Genomic DNA, 21,445 nt, shown 5'->3' with positions numbered 1-21,445 from the left:
ATAGCCTAAGGGATAGCTTATTTTGAAATAATGCTGTTACGCTATTTTGAAATAGAACATCTATACCCAATAAAGCCAATTTCAAAATAGAGCCACTGGACACGCTGGCTACATCTACACTAACCCCTTCTTTTTGAAAGGGGCATGGTAATGAGAGAGGTAGGAAGATGCTAATGAGGCGCTGCCATGAATCTGCAGTGTGTCGTTTGCATAACTGCAGCCACAGCGATTTGAAAGTGCTGCTTTCAAATCGCACACCACCCACGTAGATGGGGGCCTTCTGAAAGGAACCCCCAGTCTTCAAAAGCCCTTTATTTCTAAAACCAAACAGGAATAAGGAGCTTTCAAAGATTGGGGGGTCCTTTCGAAAGGCCCCCATCTACACAGGCAGCATGCAATTCGAAAGCAGCACTTTCAATTTCCGTGGCTGCCATTATGCTAATGAGGTGCTGCATATTCACGGTCACTATAAACAGTTATTTCTAAATAGGTTAGAATAGGCGCTGTTCCTCATGGCACAAGGTTTGCCTATTTCAAAATAAGCCAACTGCTGTTTCAAAACTTATTTGGGAATAGCGGTTGCATGGTGTAGATGCTAGCAAAGTTATTTTGAAATAACGGCTATTATTTTGAAATAACTTTGCTGTGTAGACATATCCTTGGAGATGGAAGAACCATGGCGAAGGACAAAAACACTGGACTCCTAGGGAAGGTGTGAGGGGCTGGCTCTGGGCCCTTCCAGAAGGGGCAGAGCCTCAGGCAGAAGGGGCAGACTGGGACATCAGCCCTTCTGCCCTGCCTGGACTGCATGTCCAGGGGCTCTGGCAGTAATTTAAAAGGGCCTGGAGCTCTGGCTGTTGCTGCTGTTATGGTAGCAGCAGTGTCTGGGAGTCCCACACCCTGTTAAATGACCAGGCCCTGAGACAGTTGCAACTCGCTTTGTACCCCCAAAGGTGGCCCTGGGAACAACCCACCCTGAGGGAGATTATCAGAGAAGACTCATGCATGACAAAGCAGTCCCACAAACTGATCCTATTACACCGGCATCAGCGGAGGAGTAGTTCACAGTAGTCGTGTTCCCAAACGTCATTAGCAGGGGCGGTTGTTGAACCCTAGTTCAGAGAGGGGACATCGGTGAGGGTGGGGGGAAGCGACAGAATTGCCAAGCAAACTGTGGGGGCTGGTGTTTGGGCACCACACTCCCGGAAGGGACAGGAGCTGCAGGCAGAAGGGGCAGGGCTGGGCCAGCCCACTTTCAGAATCGCCTGCAGTGTGCTGTGCCACACCACACGCACCCTCCTCCCGCCCCCACAACCCCAGGCAGCAATTTATAGGGCCCGGGGCTCCGTCTGCCATTGCTGTAGTGGCAGCGGCGAGCAGGAGCCCCAGGCCCTTTTGAATCACCAGGCCCTAGGGGAACTGACCTCTTTGTGCACGCACACGTAAACACACACACACACACACACACGTCAGCAGGCTTGGGTGAAAGAAACTCCTGGGACTTAAAGCAAGAATATAATTGAACTCAAAGGGGAGTAGCAGAACTGTCTACACTCAGAAATGGCCAGGAGCAGTTTGGGTGATGGGGAGATTGATGATGTGATTCCTCCTGATCCGTCAGGCGGACTGGAGGGAGAGGTTGGGTTGGCCTAGGACAGTGTTCCTCAACCTTTTTGTATAAAGTATGCCCTTTAAAAATGATAAGTACCCCCCGGGCACCCCCATTTTTCAGACACACAACATTTTTTTCTATCATTGCAACACATTTGTTTAAACAACTTAATTGTAACTGGTTGGTTGGCAGAAATTGCCTATAGCAGTGTTTCTCAAGGCCTGGTAGACATACCCGAAGAGCTACATGAAGAAAATCCACAGGGTTACAAGCACCATGCGGCTCTTTGGGCACTAAAATACTCGGGGCCACAAGAACTCTGGGTGTTGCTCTGTGCGCTCTTCCTCCTCTTGTGCTTGGAGGCAGAGGCGTGTGGCGGCGGTGATGGCGGCGGCGGCAGCGGCAGCTCTGGTGAGTCGCCGGCATTAGATTTACAGCCGGGGAGGGGAGGACATACCTGGCTCTGGAGGAGTGGGGGTTGGGTTAAAGTGGGGCATGGGGAGGGCTGGGGCTGCCTGGCTCTGGAGGAGGGGAGAAGGGATCGGCTGCTACAGAGCCAGGCATGCCCCCCCCTGCTCTGTAATCTAATGCCAGCAACTCACCAGAGCCACTGCCACCATTGCCCCTGCCACATGCCTCTCGCTCAATGTGCTAGAGAGTGACGCATGCACAGAGCAGCCCACAGCGCTCTCACGGTTCCGAGCGTTTTATTGCTTAAAGAGCCACACAGCGTGTGCACCCACTAGCCTTTTCTTGCATTCCCCCCAAGGCACGCGTACCACGCCTTGAAAAACACTAGCCTAGGAGAGTTACAGAACTTGGCTTTGTCTATATTTAACACCTGTTTGTATGCACTGGAAACACGGAATGGGGTTTTTGTGTAAAGATGTTTGGGGAATGAAACTTCTGACTAAATAGGGGAGTAACTGAGATCCATGCACTGATACGGAAAGGTTATCGGCGTCTCTTTTCTAAAACAAACAGGTCTGTACATTGCAGATCCCCCCCGGATTCCTGAAGCTTCTAATTATAAAGCTATGAATTCCTAAATAACAGCTAATAGAGAATATAGTACGTGTTATCTGAGTCATTGTAAGTGTTTATCATGTTATTCAGCTCAACACCTGGTGATGCTTAGATGTGAACACACAGAGCCTGCAATTAACGTAACAGTTTGCTGACTAGCCCTGACTGGCTGGCGAGATTCCAAATCAGAAGTCCTATGATTAACTTCAAGTATTAAAGCAAATGGAATTATCTCTTCTATTTAAAAGCTCTGTGTGATCCTGGAGGTGCCTGGGGAAAAACAGTGTACTGGTACTTTGAAATAGTACTGTAATTCAAGTACCAGAGAGGTAGCTGAGTTCGTCTGTATCTTCAAGAACAACAAGAAGTCCTGTGCACCTTATAGACTAACAGATATTCTGGAGCATAAGCTTTCGTGGGCAAAGACCCGCTTCATCAGATGCATCAGATGATGAAGCGGGTCTTTGCCCACGAAAGCTTATGCTCCAGAATATCTGTTAGTCTATAAGGTGCCACAGGACTTCTTGTTGTTGTAATTCAGTTATCACAGATGTTTGACAGAGGTGAGGGCAGTGGTGTTTGATAATCACATAGGGACAAGTTAAAGCGAAAGCACTGAACAAGAGCCAGTACAGGAAATAAGAAGAGGTTCTCTAATTATACTAGGAGCAAGAGAAAGATGAAGGCAAATGTAGGCCAACTATTTAGCAGGGAAGAATTGCTAATAATCAAGTAAACAACACGAAGAGGACAGAGATATTTACTACCTGTTCGGCTTCATATATCACTAAAAAGATTAACTGTGACCAGAAACATAACAATTAATATTAACAACAAATGGGAAAGAACAAGAGCCAAAATAGGGAAAGAATAAATAATATTTAGATAAGTTATCTGTATTCAAGTCAGCAGGAAATAGTGAGATTCACAGTAGGGTACTTGCAGAAGTAGCTAAAGCAACCTCAGAACCATTAGCTTCCTTCAAGGTGTTCATTATATAGCTGATGACCCTCAATGGGCCATCAAACAGGGTAGGCAGTGCTGATGCCAATCTGTCTGGGGCATCACCCAGAAACACAGCACAAGTTTTGAGGTTCAGATATACCCACACATATCTATAACTCACAAAGGTGATACAAACATATAAACAAGTTCACCATCCTTAGCAAATCATAACATTTTCATAGATACCTCACATGGCATATCTGGTCAGATTTGTTGCTATTTTACAATATTGGTATCAACAAAATCTTAAAATGTTTCCTGGATTCCACTTAGCATCACAGCATTAAAAAACCAGAAAACAGCCAATGGGAGTTTCCCATTTCAAGCACAGGCAGCGTGTGAAGCACCCCTCCCAACTCAGTCTTCAGGCTCATGGCTATTGAGACAGCACAGGGCCCCTGCCTCAGAATCTTGCTGGGCTGCTGGCTGAGAGCCACACAAGGAAGTCTGCCAACCAGAACCTGCCTCTGGGACCCCAGCCCTCCTTCCTCTCAATCCTCTACCTCCTACCCCTCCCCACATAACCCAAACCCTTCCCCTTTCCCTGCACCCATGCTTCACATAACCAAAACCCTGTGCCCCTCCCTTATCCATACCCTCTGCCCCTCCTCCTGCACCCATACCCCCGCCCAGACCTGCACCAGTGTTCCCTGTAAGAGGTGTGCCTGGGAGACCACCCAGGAGAGATTCCGGCACCATTCAGCTGATGAAAAGAGCACCCATAACTGCCCACAGCCAGCAACAGGTATTTCTATTGGTGGTGCACATTCACACATTCCTTGGTGCACATTACAAAATTTATTATACCCTGAAAATGCAAAAAAAAAAGAGAGAACACTTCCCTACACCCCAATTCCCTGCCCCAAGTCACAACCCCCCATGCCCTAAGTCACAGCCCAAATCCCTGCAATGCACTCACGTGCCCCAGGTCACAACTGCCTCCTACAACCAAACTCTCTCTCAGACTCCGCACCTCAATCCCTTCTTCCTTCTGCACACAACCTCCCTCTCAGACCCTACACTCACTTCATTAATATCATGGAACAGTGCAGCCCTTGACCACTTTCCAAATTCTTGGAGTGGACCCCATCAAAAATTATTGCTCACCCCTGTCCTAAGCTATGAGTACAGGGGACTGGACTTGATGACTTCTTGAGGTTCCTCTCAGTCCAATGATTCTATAATTTCAATGGATTGTGGATGAGCCCTTAGTTCTTATCAATAATTTGGCAGACAACCAGTGTTGTCAGATATTACTTTTGTCTCTGCACAGAAAGCAATATCCCAGGAACCAGGCTTTTCTTCCTGGTAGAAAAGATATCATTTCAACGAAGAGTTAATCAGCCTTCACAACTATATCAATAGCTCTTCAATCATTTAATTATCTATTAATGGTTTATTTAGAAACCAGTTATGGGATTTATCATCCATTAACAAATAAATTCTCCGTTATTTGGGATAATATCAGAAACTGACAGACCCAGTCCGACAATGATGAATGACATCACAAAATATCCTTTTGTGAAGGGTCTGGAGTTGGCTGGCTGATCTTTGAGTGATAGCTCACCCATAATGCATTTGGTTGTAAAGTATTCATCCATCCATTGAAGATATGCAGAGTCCCATTTATCAGCTGAACTGAACTTTCACCTATTTATGAAATACCAGTTTCTCTTTTAATGAGAAAAAAATCAAACAGTGAACACTTATAGTCTGATGAAAACACTTTTTTCCCCTGTAGGGAACCAACCATTAGTGCATCATCCATCAAGTGATAACCACTAATTTACGTCACTGCTATGCCCAGTTGTAAAATTCAATAAAACACATTGGATAAAAGAAGTTGTGCTGTTTTGCATTGGCCTGTCAATACTATTTCCTTTCCAAAATTTTTCTGCATGCTGATCATAATCATTCTTCTTCCCTCTTCCTTTTGTTGGAAACAATGGCTGTACTTTATTCCAATTGTTTTCACCCTTCCATTTATTTAAACAATCATTTTGTGCCTGCAGCTGCAGATGATCTAACAAAAACCAGAAATGACTCCTTTTTATGATTTTTCTATTTACCAATGTATCATTTCAATGAATTACCCTCTTAGAAATTGACTGGAATTATTTCATTATTTCCTATAATCATTTGCTTTTAAATTTAAAAAAAAAAAATCTATTATATGTTTATGAGCAAAAGCAGGGCACTATAGTTAAAATACCATTATATAGGGATATTAAAGCTATTAGAGAGAATCTTGGCATATATGGAGATGAACTATTCAACATACTTCTGAAGCTGAATCCCAAGGTATCTGCAGCTGTGTTCTCAAAAAGAGAAGCACCCCAAATTAATAACTTTTTTTTTAATTTTGGCACAAGATTTGTTCCAAAGAGATTAAACAAGTTAGGGGCAGGGTTAGGGATAAAATCCAGAGCTTCTGGCTCTCAGTCTTTTGTTCTAGCTACTAGACAATGCTCCAGTTCCTATTCTACAGGTGCATAATAACCCTATCACAAATTCAGCATACAGATTTCTTAATAATTGTTTACCTCATCAGCTCATTACAAATAATAAGATTTCTGCCTTTTATGCTGTTCCTTTTTTAAGGATACAGGCATCCTGCAACATAAACATAGTGTCTGCAATTCTTTAACTCCTTTGCTGATAACACATTTATCCTACTCCATTTATCATAGTCATTGCACATTTAAAAATAAAAAGATACTTGCTGGAAACACAAATAATAACATTCCAGAATGCATCATCTTGCTCAATATAATTAAAGAAAATTGTAACTTAAATGTATCCTTTTCAGAGATCTCCATTCACCCATATTTGAAAAAAAAAGACATCCACCGATTTATTCTGTTACCTGGCAAAACTCTGACCAAACACATTTAAAGCGTGACTAGGAGCCCAGGTCCAGCATATTTGTCCAAGTGTGGGGAAGAGAGAGAGGAGATGTGTAGAAATGGAGAACAAAGATTGGGACACAGAGTAAAAAAGAGGGAAAAGAAAAGGAAATGTGTAGCAGTGAATAGGTCAGGTCACAAAAGAATACCACCTAGAAACTCATAACTTATTGAAGCTGAAATAGTTTTAGAGAACAAATAAATAGCAATATTTGCAAGATTTAAAATTCTGGACATGTAAATGTCCTGGAACAATACAAAATAGATGAAGGAAGACATGACAAGATTATTACCATCTAGGAAGCTTCTAGATGTTCTAGCACAGTGGTCCTCAATGACCAGTCTGTGGACCAGCACTGCTCCCTGAGATCACCTTTCAACACAGTTTGGGAAGACAGACAAGTTCTCACTTACATTAAAGCCTTTTCCACTACTCTGTCAGCACAAAGCCTTAAATAGTCCAGTCTAAAGCTTCTTTACACTACCAGAATGATGTATAGATGCTTTAGTGCAGTGCTTTTCAACCTTTTTTAATTTGCCGGTACCTACAAAATTTTGAATGGAAGTGTTAACCCCTTTGAAAATCTTAGACATAGTCTTCAGTGCACACCAGTGTGTTAGCTTCCATGAGAATTGGGTCCTGTTCATTTTGATTCGGTCCCAGGAACTGTCCCTTTTTCCATGTATCTGCACACAGTAATAGAGCACTCCTTCCCCACATTCCTGTAATAGTAATAATAGTATTTGAATTTCTACGGCAGGGCTGGGGAGTGAGCCAGCCAGCTGATCTATGGATTATGCTGATATGCCGGGAGGGAAGTTCTGCCTGAATGTAAGAGGAGACTCATCACTAGAAGTAGATAGCAGCCTCCATCTGTCAGAAGGCTTTCCACCAGAAAGAGACAAGCAGTCTTGCTAGGAGCATAGTGTTGGCTGGAGAATAAGGATGGAATGAGGGAGACATGGAATCTTCTGGGACAGAGACAGTGTGGGGGAACTGGGGAGGGAGGATTACAAAATTGTGCGAAGTGGGGGCACAGGTGCTTTAGATAAGCTTGGAAGAACATCCATATTTTTGGCTATTTATCAAAATGAAGCCCAATCCAAATCTTGTGATGGGCTCTTTTAGATGTTTCCCTGCAATTCGAACATGCTTTATTTTGATTAATCCATCAATTTCTGTGCTTCTCCAGTTCATATCTACCGTAACTGTAGTTATGAGTGTTAACATGCTTCTGAGACTAACAATAAACTGAAGCATGAATCCGTCTAGTAGTGCAGCATATGGTTAGCATGTTTGGCTTGTCTGCGTTAGGCTGTATGCTGTGTAAAGATATTCACTGTTTTTGGTTCTCTGTGTCTTAAATATTGAGTCTGTTCTGGTCTGGCTATGGTCTGAAGAAGTGGCTCTGTCCCACGAAAGCTCACCTAATAAACTATTTTGCTAGTCTTTAAAGTGCTGCTTGACTGCTTTTTGTTTTGCTAGTGTATAGACTAGCACGGCTTCCTCTCTGTTTCTATGTATATTGATGACACTTGATAAATAATCGTTAATAATAGTGCAGTTTTGGGTTTCTCTCCTTCAGAGAGATACCTTCACATCTGACTGGATTACGGTGAAGCTGTCTTATGAGTTCCCACCCCATCCCCTCTTCTCTCACCTATCATCATGCACAGGCACAAGAACCATGACATGGACACTGGGGGGAAAGAGAGTGCAGGTGTGAAATCAGCGTTACCCTCTCCTAGACTGATGTGCCTAAAAAAAACGTAGCGAGCTCAGTCTGCCCTGATTTGGAATCAGAGTTTCCCTTCTCCTGGGTACTGTTGGTCCATGGCACCTTATTCCATATCATTCGGTGCAACACCTCAAGATCACTCCCCGGAGGGCTTCCTCAGTCCACCACCCTGAGGACACACCTCAACATTGTAATACCCCAGCACAGTTTTGAATACAGGTAAAAAAAATCCCTGCAGCTCAAGCCTTTTCTCCATTAATTCAAGAGACCAGCAGAAGATGAATGCTTAACAGTAGCAAAAAGAACTAATTCAGGACTGGGGCTACAACCTGAATTCTGTGCTGTCAGGAAACCAGACTGATTGAGGCTATGTCTACACTACCCTGGAAGATTGGCTCATTCAGGGTCAATCTTCCAGGGTTCGATTTTGCATATCTGGTAGGGATGCGCAAAAGCAACCTATCAGGAGTCAACATCAAGATGCGAGAAGAAAGGGAGGTTGACTAGAGAAACTCTCCCTTCGCCTTTCCTCAGTGAAGATGACCAGGTAAGTCGATTTCAGATAAGTCCATTATAGCTACACAATTGCCATAGCTAGAACTGTATATCTGAAATCAAAAGTGGGTCTTTGCCCACAAAAGTTTAGGCTTCAAAATTTCTGTTGATCTATAAGGTGCCACAAGACATCCTGTTGTTTTTGAAGATACAGACTAATTCGGCTACTTCTCTGATATTAGTTTCCTAGTGTAGATCTGTCCTCAGCTAGTTCATTCTAGTGAAACACTAGGTCAACACTAGTTTAGGAATAGATATTTATCTTCTGCTTAGTGTATGAAATGGAAATACACTGATTGCATCACATCACATTAAACTGTGATTCTGCCCTCCCTTTGGGAGACTTTCAGCTCTTTCAGAAGAAAGCTCCTGAAGGTCAACACAAAAGGAATAGCAATGAAGGGTCCTGTGGCACCTTATAGACTAACAGAAAAGTTTTGAGCATGAGCTTTCGTGAGCACAGACTCACTTCATCAGATACTTTTCTGTTAGTCTATAAGGTGCCACAGGACCCTTCATTGCTGTTACAGATCCAGACTAACACGGCTACCCCTCCAATACTTGACAAAAGGAATAGTGCTTGTCTTGCACCATCATTTTAATTTGAATTTTTCCCTTGACTGAGTTATTTCAATGGCAAATTTTCCAAGGTGAAATCAATGAGTGTCCTTGAAAATAACAGGTGCCAAACGCTCACACATGCATACATATGTATGCTGCAGCTACAAAACCTGTATTTGTGCCTTCATTTGTGTGGGTAACTCCATATGCAAATTAGATATGCAGGCAGGCAGGAGATGATCAAGCAGCTAATCTGAGAGGCATATGATATTTGTAAAAATAATGCACATATCTTCCTACTTCACAGATACATAAACATGATAGGGAATCTCTGTTAAATTTTGGATCTTGGAAAATTGGATAGGTATGTCTAGAAGTTCTGGTTTTCTATGCTAACCCTGGCCTTCATAATTTCTTTGTTTTCAGCTGTGGATGGGTTCACTACTCCTGATTTAAAGAACATTAATTTTTGTATCTCTGTCAGGCACAGTATTGAAAATATCTGCGTTTTGTGGTGGTGGGAACCATTCCTAGTGCAAGGTACACTTGTCTGGCCCGTCAATTGTATGAACAAATCTTTTCAAACTGCCTTTGTGTGGTAGCCACACAACTGAGAAAACCGGGTAGTTTTGTTTACCCTTTTTTGGATGATTGGTTACAAATGTCTGCTTCACATGAGGACGTGTCACTCCACATCATGTTTACAATCTCCATTTGTGCAGATCTGGTTCTGCATCTCAGTGTCAAAAGTTTGACTCTCTGGCCACCTCAGACAAATCCTTTTATTTATGGGTTCTGTACTGGGCTCAGAAGCAGGGAAAGTTTTTTTTCTGGAGGGCAGGTTACCAAACATAGCGAAAGTGGTTTTGCAAATTTGAGATTGCCCATCCTGGAAGTAATCATCTTGCTGGCTCTCCTGGGTTTGATGGCAGCTACCAATTATATAACTCCCTTTGCTGTTTTCAGAACTAGATCCAGGAGTAATGGACATCTTTGCTATGTCTATACAACACCCTTCCTTTCAGAAGGGGCATGTTAATGAGGCAGTTTGGAAAATGATAATGAGGTGCTGCAATGAATATGCAGCGCCTCATTAGTATAATGGCAGCCGCACGTGATTCAAGTGCCGCTTTTGGAAAACATGCTGCCCGTGTAGACAGGGGCCTTTCAAAAGCCCCTCCTCTTCTCCCCTCCCGGACTTCGAAAGCCCCTTCTTCCTATTTGGTTTTTGTCACCCTGCCTCAATGCATTCCAGAGTCACTGAAGTGGTAAATGAACAAAGCAAATATTTTCATAGGCATTCTTTTCATTCCTCCTTTTTAAAAATTCAAAATATTTCAATCAGTTCTGTGATTGGGCAGGAAATTATTGCATTTTGCTTGACGTTTGTCTTTTTTTCCCTATTCAAAATATCAACAATTTAAATGACTGAAAAAATTTCTTCCAGCCTGAAGATCCTCCTCCTGCCATCCCGGAGCAGCAGCAGGGCCTCCGACCCCCGGGGATCTCCGGACCGTGGGAGCGGACCCACAGGTAGGTACCCCTCTCTGGTGGACACCCTGGGGCTTGAGGGGCAGGGGGAACAGAGATGTGTCCAGGGCCCCCCACACGCTCACATGGCCATGGCCCCAAGGACACCAGGGCCATGGCCCTCACAGCACTGCAGCCATCAGCCCCTGCCCCCCGCCACCCTGCATGACAGTGCCATGCCCCATCCCCGGGCCAGGGGGGAGCGGAACCTCAAGGGGCCCCCGGGCGGAGGGGGTGGGACACCCCGCAGCAGCAGCATGCGATGGAGTGGGGGGAGTGCCAAAGGGAGACTCAGGCTACATATGAGCCATCCGAGCCGAGGAGCTCCCAGGGCCAAAGGAGGATCCTGGCGCTACAGCTGGCAGGTGACACCTCTGCCCTGAACAAACAGGAGGGAGGAGCCGAGCTGGCTTGGAATTGGGGGGCGAGGGCGGGGGCCACAGGTAGAGGCTAGGGGAAGGGAGAGCTGGTAGGCAGCCAGCCAGAGGAGGGGGAAAGCTGCATCCCAGAGGGGCCCCCCTTGGGGTCTTCTCCCCACGACGGGTTGGAAGGACTGTCTCTTCCGACAGCTGGTGCTGTCACTCCTGCCAGAAACTGGCCATCTGTGGCCTAAGAAAGCTCTCCTGCTCTCAGACCCTGTGGGGTGAAGTGAGAGTCACTCCCACCAGGGGACGGGCTGCAGGGCAGGGGGACCCCTGAACCCCATCCATCACAGCAGCATCTCCCGGGGACTGGGATGGGGAACCTGCAGCACAGGACGGGGGGGACAAAGGCCACGGCTCGGGGCCCACACTAACACCTGTCTCCATTCTTCTTCCCCCCGCTCCTCTCCTGTGTCCTGCACCTGCACCTGCACCATCCGAAGGACCGGAAGAGAGCGCCGGCGAGGCATCGGTCGTCCCGGAGACCCCTCCGGGACCCTCGCTCCAGGGCAGCCCCTCGGCCGAGGAACCACCGGCCCCGCGGAGGGCCAGACGGCGGACCCCGCGCCTGCTACCGGCGGCGGCCACAGACCCCCAGCTGCTGGCCATCCTCCGCCGGCAGCTGGAGGTCTCGGAGCAGCACCTCCGGCTGCAGGAGCAGGCGCTGGCCTGGCGCAGAGAGGCATGGGGGGCCTTTCTGGATACCATCAATCGGCTGATTGATTCCCTGGCCCCCCATGCCACGCCAGCCGCGCCACCGCCCGCCATGCCCGCTCCTGCAGCCCCACCACCGGCTGCTCCAGCCGTCGCCGGGCCGTCCGCCGTCGCCCCACCACCTCCCCGCGAGGGCCACCGCGCCGAGGGACCCCTGGAGCCACCCGAGATTCGCCGGCGCCGCTACCTTCCGGTGGAGCCTGCTCCCACCCAGCCGCGCACCAGACTGCAGGCCCGGCGGAGCTCCCGGCCGGGCACGCCCACTGCTGGGCTGTAGGGGCGAGGGGCCCGGGACGTGGCCCCCCCCCTTGTTGGACAGACTTTGGGGACTGGGTGGGTGGTGTGGGTGTTTCCCCTGTTTGCCCCGTCCCCCCCTGTACATAGTTCTCCCCGTTCTCCTCCCTGCTTTTTGTTCTTCTTTTGATGGCGCACAGTGCTTTCATTTTTATTGTTGTACATAGTTTTATTTGTGCCCATCTTGGTTTTGTTGAATGTTTGTCCCTCCTTTTTGGTTTCTGTTTCATATATATATATTTTTTTATTTAAAAAAAAAAAAAATTCGTGAGGACAAAAAAAACATTTACGTTCACCCACAAGTTCGTGCTGTCATTTCTCCTGGACAAGTGGGGGGGGGCGGTGGGGTGCTCCATGGTGTGGGCGTTGGGGCAGGAGTGTGGGGGAGGAAGGGGCGGGCATTAGGGGGCCTGGGCAGAGTTCACCCCGCGGCCTGGTCGTTGAAGTGGGCCCGCAGGGCCTCCCGGACCCAGGTCCCCTCTGGGTCCACCTGCCGACTGGGGGCAGCAGGTGGCTGGAGGTGTGCCCTGCCGGCCTCGGCGGCCCAGCCCTGAAGAAAGCTCTCCCCCTTGCTCTCCACGAGGTTGTGCAGGGCGCAGCAGGCACTCACAATCTGGGGGATGTTGTTGGGGCTGGCATCCAGGCGGGTGAGGAGACATCGCCATCGTCCCTTGAGGCGGCCAAATGAGCGCTCCACCACCTGGCGCGCACGGTTCAGGCGCTCGTTGAAGCGCTCCTGGCTGGCGGAGAGGTGGCCCGTGTAGGGGCGCATGAGCCACGGCCGGAGGGGGTAGGCCGCATCCGCGATGATGCAGAAGGGCATGGTGGTGTCCCCCAGAGGGATCTCCTACTGGGGGATGTAGGTCCCCGCCTCCAGCCGGCGGCACAGGCCCGAGTTCCGGAACACCCGGGCGTCGTGGGTGCTGCCAGGCCAGCCCACGTAAATGTCCTGGAACCGTCCCCGGCTGTCCACCAAGGCCTGCAGGATGACTGAATGGTAGCCCTTCCGGTTGAGGTATCGGCCTCCACTGTGGTCTGGGGCGCGGATGGGGATGTGAGTCCCATCCAGAGCCCCGAAGCAGTTGGGGAAGCCCAGGGTGGCAAAGGCGGCGACAGTGGCACGTGGGTCCCCCAGCCTCACGAGCCTGTGCAGGAGCATGGAGTTGATGGCACGCACGACCTGCAGAGAAAGCACATGGGACAGCCCCAATGAGGGGTGAGCAGGGTGTGCATGGCCCTGCCCTGGCCCCCCCTGCTCTGCCCTGCTCTGCCCTGGTCCCCCTGGCCTGCCCTGCTCTGCCCTGGCCCCCCTGCTCTGCCCTGCTCTGCCCTGGCCCCCCTGGCCTGCCCTGCCCTGCCCTGGCCCCCCTGCCCTGCTCTGCCCTGGCCCCCCTGGCCTGCCCTGCCCTGGCCCCCCTGCTCTGCCCTGCTCTGCCCTGGCCCCCCTGGCCTGCCCTGCTCTGCCCTGGCCCCCCTGCTCTGCCCTGGCCCCCCTGCTCTGCCCTGCTCTGCCCTGGCCCCCCTGGCCTGCCCTGCCCTGCCCTGGCCCCCCTGCCCTGCTCTGCCCTGCCCTGCCCTGCCCTGGCTCCCCTACCCTGCCCTGCCCTGCCCTGGCCCCCCTGCCCTGCTCTGCCCTGCCCTGCCCTGCCCTGGCTCCCCTACCCTGCCCTGCCCTGCCCTGGCCCCCCCTGCCCTGCCCTGCCCTGCCCTGCCCTGCCCTGCCCTGGCCCCCCTGCTCTGCCCTGGCCCCCCTGGCCTGCCCTGGCCTCCCCCTGTGGGTTCTCTTACCTCCATGAAGACAGCCCCGACGGTGGCCTTTCCGACACCAAACTGCTGCCCCACGGATCGGTAGCTGTCCGGAGTGGCCAGCTTCCAGACAGCGATGCCGACCCGTTTCTCCACAGGGAGGGCACGCCGCATGGCAGTGTCCCGGTGCCGGAGTGCGGGGGTGAGCCACTGGCACAGCTCCAGGAATGTCTGTCGGGTCATCCTGAAGTGGCGGACCCAGTGGTCGTCGTCCCACTCCCCAAGCACCAGCCGCTCCCACCAGTCGGTGCTGGTGGGGTAGCTCCACAGCCGCCGGCGTGTGAGGCAGGGGGTGGAGCAGGGTGCTGCAGGGGGAGGGGCTGAGCCCTGCTGCCCTGGGGGCATGTCCTCCCCTGGGGCAAGAAGGTGCTCAGCTGCCCCCAACATGACAAGAGCCAGGGCAAGCCCTGTTCCTGCCGGGAGGGCTGGGTGGACCTCTAGCTGCTGCTGCTGCTGCTGCTGCTGGGGGTCCATGACTGCGGCGCTCGGGGTCTGTGTGCCTATATGGCTCGTCAGACCGCGTGCTGTGCAGGCTGAGTGTATGTGGGAGGGGCCCTTTAAGGGAGCGGCTAGCTGTTGCCCCGGAAGCGCTAGTCCGCCCGTTGACCCTGTCTGCAGCTGTGCCTGGCATCCCTATTTCGATGTGTGCTACTTTGACGTGTAGACGTTCCCTCGCTGCGCCTATTTCAATGTCGGGCTGCGCAACGTCGAAGTTGAACATCGACGTTGCCGGCCCTGGAGGACGTGTAGACGTTATTCATCGAAATAGCCTATTTCAATGTCGCAACATCGAAATAAGCTACTTCGATGTAGGGTGCACGTGTAGACGTAGCCCAAGCGTCATAATGTAACCTGCTGGCATTCGCCTAGTGACACAGAAGCAACATATTTCATTTTATCCTTAGTGAAGCTTTTCCTACAAGCTTCATTAGTCATTCATGTCATTTTGTGTCGGGGGCCTAGAAGTAGTGCCAGTAATTTTTTCCAGTACGGTTCAGTACAGCACCAACTGTAATAACTAGAGTTGGATTCATGCACCTTCACTTTCAAAGTAAGCAGATCTGTCTGTAAACCAAAACAAAGACGGGACAGTTTACTTCAACTGCAACTCATGATGCACAGAGAGAAGAAAAGAAAATGCAACATAGCAGATGCGTGACACAGAGCTCATAAACAAGGAACTGCCTGAAGGAACATTACATTGAACATGACATCACATACCATTTCTTGCTGATTACACACAGAAGACAAGAAGAAATGGAGAATACTAATTGACTGCTGAGCAGCCAGACATCACCACTTTTCTACCACAGGTTGAACCTCTCTAGTCTGGCACCCTCAGGACCTGACCAGTGCCAAACCAGAGAATTTGCCGAGCCAAAGGAGGTCAGTATCGTCTAGCAGCATCACCTACCCTTCCTCCACTTACGGGGCTCCTAGAAGACATTTAGGGATAAATTACAGCTAAATGACAACAAAGAACACTGAGAGCCAGGACTGATGGCTGTAAACAAATTTTATGGGACCAAGGGAAACTTAGCCACATCTATGATATGTGAACATCTGGCTAACATCTGGTTGGGTCCTCGAGGTAGCTGAACAAGGAAATGCCAGACTATAGAGGTTCAACCTGTAGAAACTATGCTAACCCAGAGAATTCCTCTTCACCAAACATCCTATGTTCCTGGCAGCACATATTGCATTGGAAAAAAATGTGCTGCAGTAAATCTTGTGACAATCAAAAGCAATGCATGTATATTATTGTTAAGCCACATAAAACCTCCAGCATACGTGAATGTTATTGTTGCTCCCTCTGCTGAGCTTGGGTCATCTTCTCTGGGGCTCTAAATCTGTATCCCTCCACTGATTTCAGTAGAGCTGGAGCTACTCTGATTGACATCACCTGCAAATCTGGTCCTCTATTTTTATTCACAGTGAAATATGAATACAAAAAAGTTAGACAAAAGCTCCTAAAATACATAAAGGGATAGGGTTTGGTACAATCACTGAGGGATGCGAAAACCCTTCCACCAGATCCACAGGCTAGGGTACACTAGGAGAGAAAAGAGCAGGACAGGGAAGAGATGGCAGCATGGAGCAGCTGGGAGGCAATGCTGGTGATACTAAACCACAAGCAGAAAGCCTGTAGCACCCAGCTCTCTAAACCATTGTGATGCTTTGACAGGTGAAGGATTGGCTGAGGGAGAAGGTGGTGGTTTGTGTGCATCAGGGAGAGAATAAGAATGGAGATGGAAGCAGAGCTCCTGGTGGGAGTTGGATTAGGCTGGGGTAGATGCTGCTGCCTGGCACATACCACAACAGATCTGGTTTTGGAGTTCAAGGAAAGATGGAGGAGCACTGGGGTCCAAGGGAAGCGATATAAAGCCATGCTGAAGGCACACATGCAAAAGTGCAGTATCCGTGTCAACACTTGGGCGAACCTTGTCCAGGACCGTCCCCAGTGGAGAGTGCTAATCCGTGAGGGGCTGGCACAATCTGAGAGGTCTCACCACAGAGCAGACAAGGAGAAGTGGAGAAGGTGAAAAGAGCAGCAAAAACTGCCCTGCGCTCCTCCAACAGCTACCAACATCGCCTCTTGTGTGATAAGACCTGCAGCTCCAGAATCAGGCTGGTCAGCCACCAACGGATTCACAAATAGGAGGGTGACATGAAGATGTCCTACTCGTTATCGAGTGACCACCAAGACAGAGAGTACCATGGCAGTACTGGACATGCAGCATAAGTGATGGATTCAAGAACATGTGTAATTATAACCCTACATTTGGAACTAACCCTGACAAGCTAATAGGAGATGTGGCCCAATAGCCTAAGAAACTCCCTTCTCATCCAGGCCTGCCCAGCAGGCAAAGATGAACTTCACTTGAGATATGTTGCCCTTCTTGTGTGCAGAGAACATCAGGTAATGGAGAAATTCCTGGAACAGCATCTGATAGCCTTTAAGAGAAAAACAATGCAGACAAATACTCTAATCCCATTACTCCCCTGGGAGCTGTCCATTTTTGCAGCCTTTGGTGAAATGAGATGGGACTGAGCAGCAGGTTCCTGGTGATTGGTTTTATTTTAGAAGCTTTGTATATTGAAATGGAAAAGTCTCTTTTAATTTGCTTCCCCTCCAGTGACCATGAGCTTGCCAAGAGCAAAGTCAAGTTTCTATTATTAAATGTGTTTGCCGCTGATTCTCCCAGGAGTCAATGGCTCTGAAAGTTCAGGTTTAAATGAGAAAAGTACCCAAGACAGTTTTTTAATAACAAAACTACAAAATGTGTCTAACTACATTCAACTATCCGTGTAAAATAAAAGCTATTGATATTTAATTAACTCATTAAACTGTTATAAAATGGAGCGATCTTCCTAACCCCTGTGATGCAATAGTGATAAAACTGATATATTTGGCAAAAGTAATTTTTTCAGAAAATAGAGGCTTGTTATAGATTTGGAATTAAAAGAAGAAAAATTAACTTAAAGGTTACGCCTACACTGCATTTGCCTTTCGGAGGAGGAATGCAAATGAGGGAGATCAAAAAGGCAAATGAAGCACTGGTTTACAAATCTTGTACTTCATTTGCATACTCTCGCACGATCACATTTCCAGAAGAGGCTTTTCCAAAAACAAATGCAGCCATGTAGATGGGATTCCTTTGTGAAAAAAGCCCGTTTTCGAAAGAATCCGTCCTCCTATTTTGTTTCAGAAAGAAGGGTTCTTTTGAAAATGGTTTTTTTTCCAAAGGAACTCTGTCTACATGGCTGTTTTTCTTTTTGGAAAAGCCTCTTCCCGAAACACAATTGTGTGAGATTGTGCAAATGAAGTATGAGATTTGTAAATCAGTGCTTCATTTGCATTTTTTATCTCCCTCACTTGCATTCCCCCTCCAAAAGGGGAATGCAGCGTAGACGTAGCCGAAGTGTTTAAATAGATATTGTCTCTCCAGTAAAAATGTTACCTACAATGTTTTCATTTTGTTTGTTACTTAATAGATACCTAACAGTAGATTTCATTATTTTTTTTCTTTCTATTATTGTGGTTTACAGACTTTGAATTTGCTATAAAAATAGAACTGATAAAATCGTTCTAACCCTTTGGGTTCTTCTCAGAATTGTTCTGTAGTTAAATGAAAACAAAACAAGCCTCTGGTGAAAACGAGTGTTTGAGACTACTGCTGTAACAGTAGAGGGATGGCCTCACCCTTCATCCCTTGAAATCAATGGGAATTTTACAATTGGCTTTGAAAGGATATAGATTTAGGCCTATGGTGAGTGTTTCTAAAAATCCTGCTTGTAAATACTGGGAGCCCCAGCTGCTCAAATGTAGCCCATGGTTGCCCATAGCCTCAATGGTCCTTGGAGATGGGAATGATCTGAGCTCAGGATTCAGGGACAGAAATTTTTGAGTCTTTAATCGGACTCTGATGCTGAGTTCCTCTTCGACCTTGAGCAAAATATTGAGATCTGCCCTTTAAAACTTTACTGTCTGAAGCTAAACACCTAAATCATTATTTAGACACCTCCAAAAGTGCTGTGAATTTTTTTGGAGCTGATCAGGTCCCACAACAATTATTGCCTTCAGTCAGAGCTCCAGGGCTGGAAATCACGCCTCTCAGCTAGGTTCCTAACTTTAGGCATTGTGGCACTGATCCGCAAAAGTGCTTAGGCACCTAAGTCACAATTTTAGTCTCCATTGCAACCAAAACAACTCTCTCAACCGCTACCTAACCCTGCCAGTTTCTGGCCAACAGGAGCTAAGAGATTTTGCTTGGGATGAGGCAGCACTGGAAGCCCTCCACCCAGTGTAGAGACCTACATGGAGCAGCCAGTGGTCTGGGACTGCTGGTGGGTAGGGAAACCCACCAGAGAGTGCTGTTGGCCAGGAGCTGCTTAGGTGAGTGCCTCCCAGTCACAGCCTGTTTCTGGCACCTCACCCCAACTCCCTCCCAGGCCTTGCACCACCTCCAACATCCCTCCCCAGGTCAGAATCCTCTCCTGCACCAGTATCGCCTCCTGGACCCAGCACCCCAGTCACCTGCCCCAGGTCACAACCCCCGCCTTCAAACAAACTCCTTCTCAGACCTCACACCCTCTCCTGCACCTCAGTCCTCCACCCTGAGGTCCCTTCTGTACCCAACCTCCACCTCAGGCCCTCTCCATAGAAAAATGTGGCCTGTGACTACTTGCCAAAATTTTGGAGTGCCCTCCTCATCTAAAATTATTGCCCAGCCCTTCTGTGGAACCTCTACAACACTTAGACCTGGATCCCCTGAAGTTAATGGGAGTTGGTTGTATCATTAGCTTCAGTGGGCGAGCAGGGTTTGGGTTATAAAAATAAAACCCACCACAGATCACATGAGCTATCCATACTGAGTGGCTGTCAGAACCCCTGCTGACTTGGCTTATGGAGACTTTGGCAATATTACTCTCATTTTCAGGAATAAAATGGAAGATTTTTAAAAATCAGAAGAAATACACTAAACAGAGACATTTTGCAGCCTATCCACAACATTTCACTGGTCCTGTGCTCTCAGGGACTATCAAATGGAACAATTGCCAAAGCTGGAGGCTCTTGTTGGAGAGAAGTTGCTGAGGCCAGCCTCAGATTCTCATCTCATTAACCAACAGCAAGAGTATTCTAGTTGCTCTCATCAGCTGTAGGGAGAAAATGAGCAGGAGGCAGCCCACAAAACAGCCTGATCCCAGACCACGCACGTCTTTAAAAGTTATCACCATCCCTATTTTGAAATACATCCCAGAGTCAATGTGGAGTGGCACAGATGGTATGCGCCCAGAGAAACTGTCCTACTTTAGCAGGTGGGCAGCTGCGTGAGTGCTCCTGGCTATTACGCAGAGTGTATTCAGATAATGGATAACACAGGAACAGCAATGTAGATGGCACCAGTTCTGGCAAAGTCCCCTTTTCAATGTTATCTACATAGATCTTTGCCATCTCCAGTTAATTTGCTGACTGTGCCATGTGACAGGAGAACATAGTGTTGAGAACAATTATAAGCACAAGCACTGGGAAATGAAAAAGGCAGTCTGGAAATAAAGAAAAAATAAACCAAGTGAGAGAGAGGATGTAGGAAAGTCTGACTGACAGGCAGACAGACATCTACTGTTGTACTCTTTCACTAGGATAATTGATTTCAATCCCTTTGCAATGTTTGCTATAAAAAAATGTCAAGGGAAACACAATGTCCCTGGCATGGCTTTTGCTTGACTTGACTCTCTCTCTGTAGAAGCCGATTGTCAAGTATTTACTTGATTACCTAGAAGCAGGTGTGACAAAATCAATCTTGTTCTTATTTATTATAGCGGTATCACTTCAGTCAGTATTATAAAGGAGTCTGTCAGCGAGCTGTTATTTCCAAAACATTGTAAGCTATAGCTCTGCATTTGCTCTGGTCTGAAATTCACTAGCACAGTACGGTTTCTAGACCTGGATTAAAAAAAAAATGTTTTCATGATTTGTTGTAAAAAATAGGAGGCCCAGCCCTGCTTCACTCACACAAGTGAATCAAAGAGGAGAATGAGGGTGCATTGAAGCCAATGGGATGACTTGCATGAGTAAGGGTTATGGGATCATACGTTATACTTGTCCTTTTAAAATGTGTGTAGGTGGGACCAGAAAAGGGCCAGATTCTCAGGTGACAGAAATCAATTTAATCACTAATTGACACTAGCAGGACCAGGCCCTATGTAAGTAGTGCTAATTCTCCCCTCAGGTATTCATGTGTAGGTCCCACTGTCTTCGGTGAAACTTTAGTAGAATTTACTTGTTTCCTCACACCACACTCACTCCCACGTAAGATGTGAGCTCTGGTGTGAAAACAGACTCTGCCAGAAATATTGCTCCACTGCTTCCCTTTGTAAGCAACAGAGCCTTGTTGTAAATTCTGCAAAACATGTTGGATAAAAATGTGATTTCCACTGCAACTTCAAAAATCATTTCCCAGTGTAGCAACCTTCAATAGATAGGTGTATTTTAGTAGAATCTTTGCATGTATCTTTGTATTTCCCTGCATTATCCTGTATCTTTTATCCTGTATAGGATAGGAGCTTTGTACCACTTTGTATCTAACTACATATTGTACCTGAGACTCCATTTTGAGGGATGGGCTCTGCTGTATTAGCCTGTAACCTTGTGCTGTCTCTGTGTGCAAATGGGTGTGTGTGAGGTGCATCTGGAAGTGTGAATTTGGATGCTTAGGAAGTTACCCTCTGGAGCCAGCCTGTTTGGACAACAAAGACTTGGTGGCTGAAAAA

At 47.8% G+C, this 21,445-nt stretch overlaps 1 protein-coding gene across 1 annotated transcript in view; it reads right to left on the bottom strand.

Annotated features, from left to right (window-relative positions):
- BMERB1 (bMERB domain containing 1) overlaps window positions 1-21,445 on the bottom strand; it is a 105,366-nt gene that overhangs the window by 30,498 nt on the left and 53,423 nt on the right. The gene's annotated exons all lie outside the window — the stretch shown is intronic.

This window comes from Carettochelys insculpta, chromosome 16 (assembly GCF_033958435.1).
Source record: "Carettochelys insculpta isolate YL-2023 chromosome 16, ASM3395843v1, whole genome shotgun sequence".
NCBI classification, from domain to species: domain Eukaryota; kingdom Metazoa; phylum Chordata; order Testudines; family Carettochelyidae; genus Carettochelys; species Carettochelys insculpta.
This window is presented reverse-complemented; position numbering and strand designations above follow the sequence as displayed.